General features: G+C 37.9%; 1 pseudogene; it reads right to left on the bottom strand.

Moving 5' to 3' along the window:
* Positions 1-264: 264 nt before the first annotated feature.
* Positions 265-3,147, bottom strand: LOC141498546 (ubiquitin-conjugating enzyme E2 D3 pseudogene; annotated as a pseudogene).
* Positions 3,148-13,033: the final 9,886 nt, after the last annotated feature.

Raw genomic sequence — 13,033 nt, 5'->3', positions numbered from 1 at the left:
CTTTCTTTGAAATGATAATTGCACAACTATCTCCCTCCCCCTGTCATGGTTTCTTCAAACATTTGTTAGAGCAGTGAGGAATGGTTTGTCTCATAACCAAGTTAGCATGAAGACACTGACCACACAATACACACGCTCCTTTTTAAAAAATTTGTGAATTTTGGGCAATTGTTCTCTTGTAATTACTTTACAATTTCTGAAAGTAGTTATTGTCCAAAGCTGGAAGAACTTAAGTTCCCTCAGATGAGCATGTGTATGAATGGAGGGAAGTAAACAAAAAAATAAAATTTAAAAAGATGAGGTGTGACGGGGAGCAGCCGAATAAAAAAATCAAAACAGGACCAGTAATTTAAAGTTTATTCCAGCTGTAATGCAGGTTATTCTGACTTTAAAGTACCATCACATGGCATACTTCTGAGTCCACTCTCGACATATCCTGTTGTACTTGTCTCTGTCTGTTTTATAGATGCGTGCAATCTCTGGCACTAAGGGGTCATCTGGGTTTGGATCACATAGCAGTGAACAAATGGACAAAAGAACTCTAGAAATAGTTAAAGCAGGAGACCATTCTGATTTGAGAATATCGAGACAAATGCTGCCATTACTGTTAATGTTGGGATGGTAAATTCTTGTTGTAAATGCCACCTTGGGTGGTTTGAATGGGTAGTCTGTAGGGAAATTAATTGTCAAAAAGAATACCCCGCCTTGATATGGGCTGTCATTAGGTCCCATAATGGTGGCTTGCCAGTGAAACATGTCATCCCCAACTGGACCTGCAGAACACTGTGCTGGAGGGTCACGGGCCAAGCCACTAAGTTCCTTATTGATACGTTTCAGCGCCATGGTTGTACTTCTTTCCTTGGGACTCGGGACTCTCTCGGTGGGCAGAAGGGTCCGGCCAAACAATCGGATTATCTCAGGCGGTGGGGAGGGTTTGGGGGGCCGGGATCTCTCTTCTCACACTGGATCCGACCAACACAGGTGCTAACAGCCAGTTGGGCAGAGAGGGCGGGACCAGAGGCCAGTCATGAGCTGAGGAGGGAGGAGAACAAGCTGCAGGCTGAGAGAAACATCCAGAAAGGAGAGACCATGGGGGAGGGGAGGAGAGGGGAGTGGGGGGGGAGTAGTGGGGGGGGGGAGTACTGAGGGCGGCAGCGGCGGGGTACCCCGCCCCTTCTGGCAAGAAATTAAATCCAACCTTAGATCCTACCGGATTTTAAAAATGAACAGGATTCATTTTGTTTTCTGATTCAGATTGAATCATTTGTGATTATTGTAGAAAGACGGTATTTTGAAATATTTTCTTGTTCAGTGGGATAAAGTTAATTGCAGATGTTATAATAAAATTATAATAAAACATTCTCTGATACGATGGAATATTTTCTATCAGTTTTAATAAAAGACAATCTATTCACATGCAGTTAGAAGGCATGTGAGTAAACCTATGGATCTCAAAGAACAAAGTAGGCCTTCCAGATTTTATTTGAGAAGTGGATTGCTTTATGACTTCTGTTAACCATGATATGTACAGATAGACTGTCAGCATCCTCATTATTGTCAATGTATGGATCAGAAAGTATGCACAATATATACTGTAGAGTGATACATTAATATATTACTGAATCAAAATGCTTCATGAAAGAGATTTCTCCTCTTGTGGAATTTTACATAATGGAGGAATTGAATTTCTAGTGTTCTCATCTTGTTGAAAATCAAACAAGTTAAAAATGCAAAGATTCACTCTTTATAGTCACTTATTTGAGGGGGGAGGGTTGGCCATTTTAAGCTAAGGTCCTTACCCAGTCTCAGTTGGACTGAGTTATTAACTATTTAGCAATTAAGTCTAAGAAAGAAAGAAACGAAACAAAGAATATCTTCTTTTACCTAACTAGTTTTAAAAAATCCATATGAGAGGGGAAGACTCTCAAGGTTTCTAGCCAAAATAGAAAAAAAATGCTATTTATTTTCTGGCGGAACCAATTTAGATCTAAAAAGGGAATCACTAGCACATAGAAGGGGCAAAGAGGAAATTACACCTATGAATAGTGTAAGAGGTGACAAAAGAACAAATATCATTGAGAATCACAAAAAAATAAAATGGATAATTTTGCTTCTGTAAAGTAGAAATCTTTTGCATAAAGAGATCAAATGCAGTTAAAATGAGAAGGGTAACAGTTAAGTGAGGGAAAAGAGCTCTGATTTCTCTGAGGGCTATTGCATATGGGAGATATAGTAGGAAGTTCTTCCCTTTTCCCAGATTGAGTCCAGCAATAAGTCTAATGAACAGAAAGCTTTAAAGGAAGAAATTCAAGCCATCAATAACACTAACAAAATGGTCCAAATCCCTCAAAATGAAAGACTTTCCCTCGAAATCGACCCAGATCTTGTGGTTTGTAAATGATTGAGATCCGTAGGTTCAGGGACAGTCCCCTCTTTCTGACCCACTATAAAATCCATGGAAACGCCCTCTTTAAACAAAAGAGATGCAATGAAGTAGAGGAGGGGAAAAGTTCCTTGACTATCTCCTCTCTCCCCAGCCCTAAGACCAAGCCAAGGAAGGCGGTAGGAAACACCCATGTGATGAGGAGAGGGATGGAGTGTACTCAAAGGTTGGCCCCTGCCGGTGGTCTCCACACGCCCCCCCGCCCAGCTCCTCATCCCTCAAGTCCCAGAGCCCCAGATGAAGGCTGGGGCAGGCAGGAAACCCTGGGCATCAGCAACCCTGAAAGACTAGCCACACCCAACTTCACTGCAACACATACACTCATATATCCACACGTACACTCACCCACCAGCACACGGATGATCGAACCTATTTACACAACACATGCAAAAACAAAAATATTGCTTTCCACTCATTCTTACATACATCCTCCTGAACACAAAGAAAAACCAATTGAGGAGGGGTTTGGGGGTGGTCTCCATGAAAAGGGTGGGGGAAGAAAGGGAAGACAAGGAGAAGAAAGAGAGGGGCTGAGGCAGGAGAGGAGGGGGCACTTACCTCCTTCACAGCCTATTAGCACTTGCAGGATCCTCAGAGTCGGTCGGTCTGGAAATTGGGGTAAACAGGGGCAACAAGGTGGAGGTGTGGAGGGGAAGGGCAAGGAAAATGGTGAGGGGCCCCCCAGACCTCCAGCTGCTCCCCACCCCCGCACATCTTCTGGCTGAGACAAAGGAGACTTACACTCAATAGAGGGTGGGAGGGGGTGGTTACGATGACATCAATGCAGGGCGGGGCACATCTCCTTCCTGAGCAGAGTGGGTTAGAAGAGACTAGGGGATTCTGTGACAACAGGCCGAGAACAATGAGGAACCCCTTCCAATCATTTCTCTCAGTCCCCATCAACCAGCCTGGCAAGGAGAGAGACCTCTAGTCTGACCAGGCTCCCAGGGTCCTGAGGGTAGCCCTGGGGTAGGGCTGGGGAGTGAGGGGTAGTAGCTGAGCTCAGCTTGGGGTGGTTGAGGGTGGACCCCTTTGTGGAAACTGCAAGAGGGAGGCCCAGGGTAGGGAGGGCGAGCTCTGAGAAAGGGTATCTTGAGCTCCCCAAAAGGAAGACCACATAAATTGCAACAGGCTTTGGATAGCTCACAGACTCCAGAGTAGAGGAGGAAGGAGGAAGGGCTGGGCGGGGGAAGGCGGGGGGGGGGGGGGGGGGGGTGCGGGGAGGAGGGGGCTCAGCCTACTTTTTCCAGGTAGAAGGAGACAAAGATGGGGCGGGGTAGGGAGAGGCAGTGAGGAACCTAGTAACTGATCACATGTCTATCTCCTTTGTTTATGTATGGGAACCCTGGACTAATCCTACAGAATATATACCTTCCAGAGCCTAGACAGGGGAGAGTCACACCTTTCTTTTTTTACTCATTCTCTTGTAGCAAGTGACTTCATAAATTATTTAAGTGTTGGGGTTTTATTTTCTCCAAAACCAGCCACCCCGCCAATAGTGAACTGGCACAGTGGAGACACAATTGGAATTGGAGTTATAAGACCTAGATTGAAGTTCTGCCTTACTTAAATTCTGTAAACTTCAATTTCCATATCTATAAATTAAGGGGGATAATAATACCTATGCGAAGTAAATTATATAGTGGTTGTAAGATTCACATGAGCACTTTTCAAATCATGACAGAGTAAAGACATGTCTATTATCAGTATCATTCTTATTCATATCTGTAACTGTTTTTGATGAAGTTTACATATTATGATATAGACACTTTTTAATGTTCTTCAGATAAATGCACAGAATGGCTGTCTCTTGAAACTCTGTGGGCTCTATGAAATATCTTTAGAACAATTCTAGGAAGAGAAAGACTGGAGATCCCATGCTCCTCAAGGTGCTCCCACATGGTTTTCAAATTTTCCTCTAGATCTCTATATATTGAAAGCTTTTCTTCCATGCAGCTTATAGATATCAAGAGCACTTGCTTGGCCATTAAAACATTGTTTTTAAAATTTTTAAAGATCAATGTTATGACTAGAAAATGGGGGCAATAATTTTGTTAGATGACAATGTTCTAGAATTTATTTTAGAAATCTCCAGGATAGCCTGAGGTCTGCATTTATAATATGAACATTTTCATCTGTTCACTTTTAAAATATAGTGAGCTTCTGATGGGTAATTCCAGCCACCAATTTATGTCTTATTAAATATTCAACCTGCCATCAAGTGTGACTCAGTTTCTACCACTTCCTTCTGTAGTCTGTACTGAATGCTAAATCTGGGTTCCCTAAGTACAATCTCCTATAATTTCTGCTGACACTGACCTGATGAGGTATTGCCATCAGAAATCTCCATGTGTCCACTGCTCATTCAGTGTTCAGCAACACATATTATTTGGATAAATTTATGTAGAAGATCCCCTTTGGAGTGCCTTTGGACACCATTCTTTGTCTTTACTATTTGATAGGTTTCCCCAAAGCCTGAATCTTTGAGTAATCCTGGACACATCCAGGGGTATCTATTTACATTTTTAAACTTCCTTTTACTATTTCTAAATGAAGTATTACAACTCTTTGTGCCAAAAATATTTCTGTCAGTTTTAAACATATATAAACATAGGCTTTGACAACATACCTCAATCCTCTCTTCTTTTTAATGAAGAACTGTAGATCTCTGTATTTCATTATTAAATACATTTTTGTTAGAATATTTTCCAATTCTGTTCTTGTCTGTTTTTGCAGAAAGAGGAGAGAGTCTTTTCATACTTAGTCCTATGTGAGGAGGTGATCCACTGGGAGAAGGAATGGGAAGTAGGAAATGCTCCCCTTGATTTGGCAGACAAAGGATTCTAAAGGATGGGTAGATGACTGAAGTCAGAGGCATGGTTCTACCTGAGGTAGTATTTGGGTTACTGTGGTTCAGTTCATATAGAAGAAGTGCTGCATGGATTTACAGTTCAAAAAACTCTCTAAGCCTTCTCAGGCAACACCTCAGACTTTTGGTTCAGCCAGAGAGCCTTCCTGAAGGCAACAGAAGCCATCAATCATCCCTTCAGAGCAGCACAAGCTTAGTTCTCAGACTGGATTGACTCATGTTCAACTGCTGTTTGCATAAAAACGATCTCCATTTCAGCCTTCAAAGTGTTCATTTGATTTTTTTGCTGGCAAAATCAAACGCATATCCCTGCACACACACAGGTCTTTCTGTGCTTTAGGCCATACATATTCAAGAGCTTTCACCCAATTAAATGACAGCAGTAGAAGGGGTTCTACACTTGGAATCTTAATTCATTTCATTCAGCAACTGAGCACATTATCACCCTCCTAGTTAGTTAGGATCACCACAGAACTGAAAGTTTATATTAATCTCTCTTGATTTTCAAAATTTCTAATTTGGTATTGAATTGGGGCTTCTTAATTTGTTCTTTTTTCTAGTTTTTTGAGTTACATGCCCAATTCAACTATCTCCTCTTTTATTATTTTATTCATATTGCATTTAGAGACATTAAATTTCCCCTAAGAAAAGTTTTGGATGCATCTGATAAATTTGGCTATATTGTGTCATTATTGTCATTCTCTTTGATGTAACTACTGATCTTACACTCATCGAATTTACATCAAAGAAGGAATAAAATGCACACTCAGTTGGCTTTAAAATCTTAGCCTAAAGGAAAGTAGAAGGGAAAAAGGGAAATGAAAGGAAGGAGAAGCTGATAGAAGGGAGGGCAGAAGTAAGAGAGAAATGGAGAAAGAAAAAGGAAGACTGACAGAAAGGAGGGAAGATTGAGGGAGGTGGTCTTAGAAGGAAAACACTGATGTGGAGGGATAGAGTGAAAAGAGAAACAAAAGCATAAAAGGGTTAAAATAGGATGATGGGAAATAAAGTTAGTAATCACAAATGTGCATGTGAATGGGAAGAACTCTCCCATAAAAGTGTTTTTAAAAAACAGAATCCTACAATATGTTGTTTACAACACATTTGAAGCAGAGAGAGTCAGTCAGGTTAATGGTAAAAGGTTGGAGCAAATTATATTATTCTTTAGTTGAAGTAAAAAAAGAGAAGCAATACTGATATCAGACAAAACAAGCAAAAATAGATCTGTATTGTTGAGAAGTGCTAAGTCTCAAATTGACAGGTAATGTTGCTGTGGCTGTGTACAATGTTCCCCTGGTTCTGCTCACACAATATCAACTCATGTAATTTTTTCGAGGTTTTTCTGAAAGCTACCTTCTCATGATTTCTTAAAGAATAGTACTCCATGAGATTCATCTACCATAATTTGTTCAATCATTCCCCAATTGATGTAATCCCCTCAATTTCCATTTCTTTACCACCACAAAAAGAGCTGCTATAAATATTTTTGTACAAGGGAGTTCTTTCTTTTTCATGATAACATTTGGATACAAACCTAGTAGTAGAATTTCTGGATCAAAGGGCATGAACAATTTTATAGCCCTTTGGGCATAGTTCCAAATTGCTTTGCAAAATGGTTGGTTCAATTCACAACTCCACCAACAATGCATCAGTGTCCCTGTTTCCCCACAACGCCTCCAACATTTGTAATTTTCTTTTTTGTCCTATTAATCAATCTAATAGGTGTAAATTGGTACCTCAGAGTCCTTTAATTTAAATTCCCTAATCTATAATGATTTAGTATATTTTTCATATGACTAGAGATAGTTATAATTTCTCCCTCTGAAAAATGACTATTCATATCCTTTGACTATTTAACAATTAGAATATGACTTATACTCTGATAAATTTGGCTCTGATCTCTATATATTTTAAAAATAGGGTCTTTACCATAAACACTGGATGAAAAATAGTTTCCCAGCTTTTGGCTTTCCCTCTAATTTTGATTGCAATGGTTTTTATTTGTGCAAACAGTTTTCAATTTAATGTATTCTAAATTATTCATTTTGCATTTTATCATGTTCTCTATTGTTTTATTCATCAGAAATTCTTCCCCTCCCCATAGATATGGCAGATAAACTAGTCCTTTTTCTCATAATTGACTTATGGCATACTTCCCCATGTTTACATCATATATCCATTTTCACCTTAACTTCAATAGGGTGGGAGATGTTGAGCTTTACCTAACTTATATAATACAATTTTCCAATTTTCCTAGCTGTTTTGTCAAACTGGATTAAGTTCTCATCCCAGAAGATGGAGTGCTTCTGCACATGAAACAATAGATTACTATAGTCATTTACTACTGTTTCTTTTTCCTCTAATCTATTCAACTGGTCAACAGTCTTAGCCAGTACAAAAGAGTTTTAATAACTGCTACTTTATAATATAGTTTTAGATCTGATACAGGTAGATCACCTTCCTTTGCAGTTTTCATTAATTCCCATTAATTCTTGACCTTTTGTTGCTCCAGATGAATTTTGGGCTATTTTTTTCTAGCTGTTTAAAATAAATTTGATTGGTTTGGCATTAAAGAAGTATATTAATTTTGGTAGAATTATCATTTTTATTATATTGGCTTACTCAAGTGAAACCACCATTTTTTAATTGGGTAAATGTAACTTTATTCATGTGAAAAGTGTTTTGTAATTGTCTTCATATAATTTCTGGATTTGTGTTGTCTACAATTGCTATAAATGGAATTTCCCTTTCTATCATTTGCTGCTGGAATTTGTTAGTAATATATAGAAATACCAATGATTTATGTGCTTCATTTTACATCCTACAACTTTATTAAAATTTTAATTGTTTCAATCAGTTTTTTAGTTCATTTTCTAGGATACTCTAAATATACCATCAGTATAAGTATACATTCTGCAATGAATGAGAGTTTTGTTTCCACATTGCCTAATGTAATTCCTTCAAATTATTATTCTTCCTTTATTGTGAAAGTTAGCATTTCCAGTTCAATAGTGGTGATAACAAGCAGCCTTGTTTAATTTCTGATCTTACTGAGACTGCTTCTGGCTTATCCCCATTGGATATAATTCTTGCTATTGGTTTTAAACAGATACTTCTTATCATATTTTAGGTTTTTTTGCAAGGCAAATGGGGTTAAGTGACTTGCCCAAGGCCACACAGCTAGGTAATTATTAAGTGTCTGAGACTGGATTTGAACTCAGGTACTTCTGACTCCAAGGCCGGTGCTTTATCCACTATGCCACCTAGCCGCCCTACTTATCATTTTAAGTAACACTCCATTATTTCTTATGCTCTGCTGTTTTTAATAGGTATTGGTACCAAATTTTTTAAAAAACTTTTTCCACACCTATTGAGATAATCATATGATTTGTTTTTTAATTGACATTGTCAATTATGCTGATTGCTTTTCTAATTTTGAACCACTCTTGTATCCTAGAATAAATCCCAACTGATCCTAGAACATTATCTTCATTATAAATTGCCTTAATAATAATTTATTTAAAATTTTTGCATCAATAATCTTCAGGGAATTTGGTCTATTAGTTTTCTTTCACTGTGTAGGTTTTTCCTGGTTTAGATATCAGCAACATAGCGATATCTTAAAAGTCTTTTAGTAGGACTCCTTCTTTACCTATTTATTATATCTTATTTTCTCCAATTCCATGTAAAGATCATTTTCATCATTCATCTTTTCCTAAGCTTTTGAATTCCATATTCTACTACCATACCCTCCCTTCCCTTTCCCTTCCTATGGTAGTGAGCAACCTCTACTGATAGAGGTTATACATGTACAGTCATGGTTAACATAGTTATTTATTAGTCATGTTGCAAAAGGAGAATCAGAACACAAGGAAAGCAAAAGATGAAAAACAAAGAAAAATATAGAACAAATTTTGAAAACTGGAAATAGTTCCTGAGGATTGTATTCTTATTGGTATAGTTGGATTGATTATACTTGGACTGAGGTTGTGGATATGAAGTGCTTATGATAGGATAATGCTTGTGCCTCTGGAGAATTCAATTTCTAATGGGAAGTTGAAAGGAGTATACTCTGGCAGAAAGTGCCAGTTCAAAACAGGTTTAAAACAAATAAGAAATGAACAAAAGGATTATACTAGGAGAAGATGGTAGAAGCATTAGAGAATGAATAAAACCACATGAAAAGGCACAGAGTATCTATTATAGCACAGGGGAAAAAGTGATAGTGTGAGTACTGACTAAATCTTACTCTCAACATACTTGGTTCAAACAAGTAATACCATACATATCTTTTGTGTTTAGAAATTTATTACACTCTACAGGAAGAAGAAGGGGAAAGGGAAAAGAAAGGGAAATGGAAAGGCAGATAAAAGGGAGGAGGCAAAGTAAAAATAAAAATTACAAAAAATGTAAAAGGAGAAAAGAAGAAAAGGGAAGAGGACTGATAGAACCAAGGACAGAATGAGGGAAACAGTAGACAGAAGTAAAACGTTGGTGAGGAGGGATCAGAGTAAAGGTCAGAGAAAAGTACATAGAGGTGGAAGATAAGATGTAGTAAAGGCCTAGATCAAAAAAAAAGAGCCTGGAAAATATTGTTCAGGAAATTAACATGGAAAACTGACCCAAGATGATAGATATAAAACTGCTAGGTGTTACAGTGGTTAGAACACTGGCCTTGGCTCAGAATGATTGCCTCAGACAATTGCCACGTACTAGCTGTGTGATCTTGGGCAAGTCACTTAACCCTGATAGCTAGTAAGTGTCAAAGATAAGTTTTCCAGAATCCAACATCACCTAGGTATTTTGAATAAAAGACATTCTTGGAAGACTGGCCCTGAAATCAGGAGAATGTGAGCTTAATTCCAGCCTCAGATAATTGCCTAGCTGTGTGACCTTGGGCAAGTTACTTAACCCTATTGTCTTAAATAAATAAGTAATGAAAAAAGAAAGTAAATGTCAAACAACAGCAAAATAATGATGTTTGTCCTTCATTCTTTTTTTTTTTTAGGTTTTTGCAAGGCAATGGAGTTAAGTGGCTGGCCCAAGGCCACCCAGCTAGGTAATTATTAGGTGCCTGATGTCACATTTGAACTCAGATAATCCTGACTCCAGGGCTGGTGCTCTATCCACTGCTGCCACCTAGCCGTCCCCTGTCCTTCATTCTTAAAGAAGATCATGACATCCAGAGGTGATGACCTGACCAATCTATGAATTGGATTTGAGTGATGGGGAGCTATTCTACAGTCACCTACCTCACTTTCTCCTCCAGACCCATCTGGGTCAAATGGTCAGATATGAATCAGGATGACTGGAGATGGTACTGAATGTGAGGGTTTTCTAAGGTCACTTAGTAAGCATCAAGTTCTCCTGTCTCCAAAGTCAGTGTTCCATCCACTGTGCCACCTAGCTGTCCCATAACCAGAATAAAAACTCCAAGTAATATCATAGCCAAATTCCAGAATTTTCAACTAAAAGAGAAAATATTACAAGTAGTCAAAAAGAAGCATTTTAAATACAAAGGAGGCATGATCAGAATTACACAGAACCTATTAGCTTTAAAAATAAAGGATCAGAGGCCTTGAATATGGTATTTCTGAGAGTAAAGGACCTTGGATTACAATTGAAAATTAAGTAGCTTACATAATTCCTCAGAGGAAAAGATGGATTTTCAGTGAAATAGAGGACTTCCAAAATTTTCAGATAAAACTTCCAGAACCAAACAGAAAATTCAGTTTTCAAATATAAGATTCAGGAGATTCATGAAAAAATGCAAAACAAGGACACTAAATTGTATATATCCCTACAAAGGAAGATAACATTTAAAACTCTTGAGAATTGTTTTTTTTCGTAGGATAGTTAAAGGCTTGACTATAGTTGAAGGGATTATACTTAGAGGACATGGGTATAAATGAGATATGAAGTGATACTGATTATGAGGTTGCACTTCCTACTGGGACAGAGGTTGAGAGAGTATTTAGAGTATCCATAATAAATCATGAAATCATCTTACTCTTTTAGATACTATAATGTCTAGTAGTACAATAGGGACAGAAGTGTGAATGTACTTATAAGAACTGGACATAAATAAATCAGCAAGTGATCTTACTTTATTCCATAATTTAGTTAACAACACTTATAGCGCTACAGTTGGAGTATTATAGAGACTGAGGGAGTGAATGTAATTGATACTTTGGTTGGGGAGTATAGATGTTTAGCATTGGGAAACTTTAGGGACAGAGAGATAGTGTGTAACTGGTACATTAGTTTGTGAGAGTTGTATATATGGTTGGAGAATTATAGAAATGGAGGGAGAGAGTGCACTTAGAAGATCTGAACATGAAACAATCATAAAGAGTTTCTCCTTTGCTTAATGCTTTGGCTTCAACTGGAGGGAGTGTGTTTGGGAGATGGGGAGTGGTTCCAAGTGATCCATGAAATGATTTGGCTTCGCATGATTTTTTGGTTCCTGAGGATTGTGCCTCCATGGTTGAAACTTGAAAAGGGAGGGGTATAAATCAATTATAAAATTAGGTGATTTTTGACTCTTGAGAAGTATATTTCTAATGGGACTGAAGAGGGGAGTTTACTTATTGACTTTAATGCAATGCTGCTTATCAGTCATCAAGCAATTAATCATTCAACTTTTGAGAATGAAACTTCTATCAGGAGAGATAAAAGGAATATATATTGGCAATGGGGATATAGGTACAAGACAGGGTTAAAATATAAAGGAATGTAAAGAAAGGCTACACTAGGAAAAGTTTAGGCATTAATGGGTAAAGTACACCAGATGAAGAATCACAAAGACCTCTTCTAGTACAGGGAATGAAGGGTTGATATGAAGACTGAAGAAATCCTACTCTTGACAGGTTTGACTCAAAGAGGGAATAACATATATTCTCAATTGGGTTTAAAAATCTATCCTACCATACAGGGAACTTTGGAGGAGGGAAGGAAAAAAAAAGAAGAAGGAACTGATTAAAGGGAAGATGAAGGTAAAAATAAAATTTAAATTTAAAAGAGAAGATGAAGTGAAAAGGGAGCAAAACACTGGTAAGGGAAGGAAGCATAAAGAGGGACTCATAACATAACAAAACATAAGAGGGAAGAAAAGTGAAAAATATTAAAGGGGTAGTATTTCATGGAGGGAAATTCAGAGTTAGTAATCTTAACTATAAATGTAAGTAGGTTGAACTCTCCCATAAAACTTAAACAGACAGTAGAATGGATTAAAAACTAGAATTCTACAATATGTTGTTCACAAGAAATACATTTGAAGCAGAGAAATACACATAAGCTGAAAGTAAAAAGTTGGAGCAAAATATATTATGCTGCAGTGGAAGTAAAAAAAAAATCAGGGTAAGCAATCCTCATCTCTGACAAAGGAAAAGCAAAAATAGATCTCATTCAAAGGGAAATGAAAGTAAATTACAGGGGCAGCTAGGTGGCATAGTGGATAAAGCACTGGCCCTGGAGTCAGGAGTACCTGGGTTCAAATCTGGTCTCAGACACTTAATAGTTACCTAGCTGTGTGGCCTTGGGCAAGCCACTTTACCCCGTTTGCCTTGCAAAAGCCTAAAAAAAAAGTAAACTATATCTTCTTAAAGGCCATCATAGGCAATGAAATTTTATCCTTAATAGGCACAAAATGGTATCACATCCAAATTCTTAGAGAAGTTAAATGAATTCCAGAGAGATATGGACAGCAAAACTATAATAGT

The sequence above is a fragment of the Macrotis lagotis genome, chromosome X (genome assembly GCF_037893015.1).
Source record: "Macrotis lagotis isolate mMagLag1 chromosome X, bilby.v1.9.chrom.fasta, whole genome shotgun sequence".
In the NCBI taxonomy this organism is placed as follows: Eukaryota; Metazoa; Chordata; class Mammalia; order Peramelemorphia; family Peramelidae; genus Macrotis; species Macrotis lagotis.
Note: the sequence above shows the minus strand (reverse complement) of the source record. Positions and strands in the feature narration are given on the sequence as shown.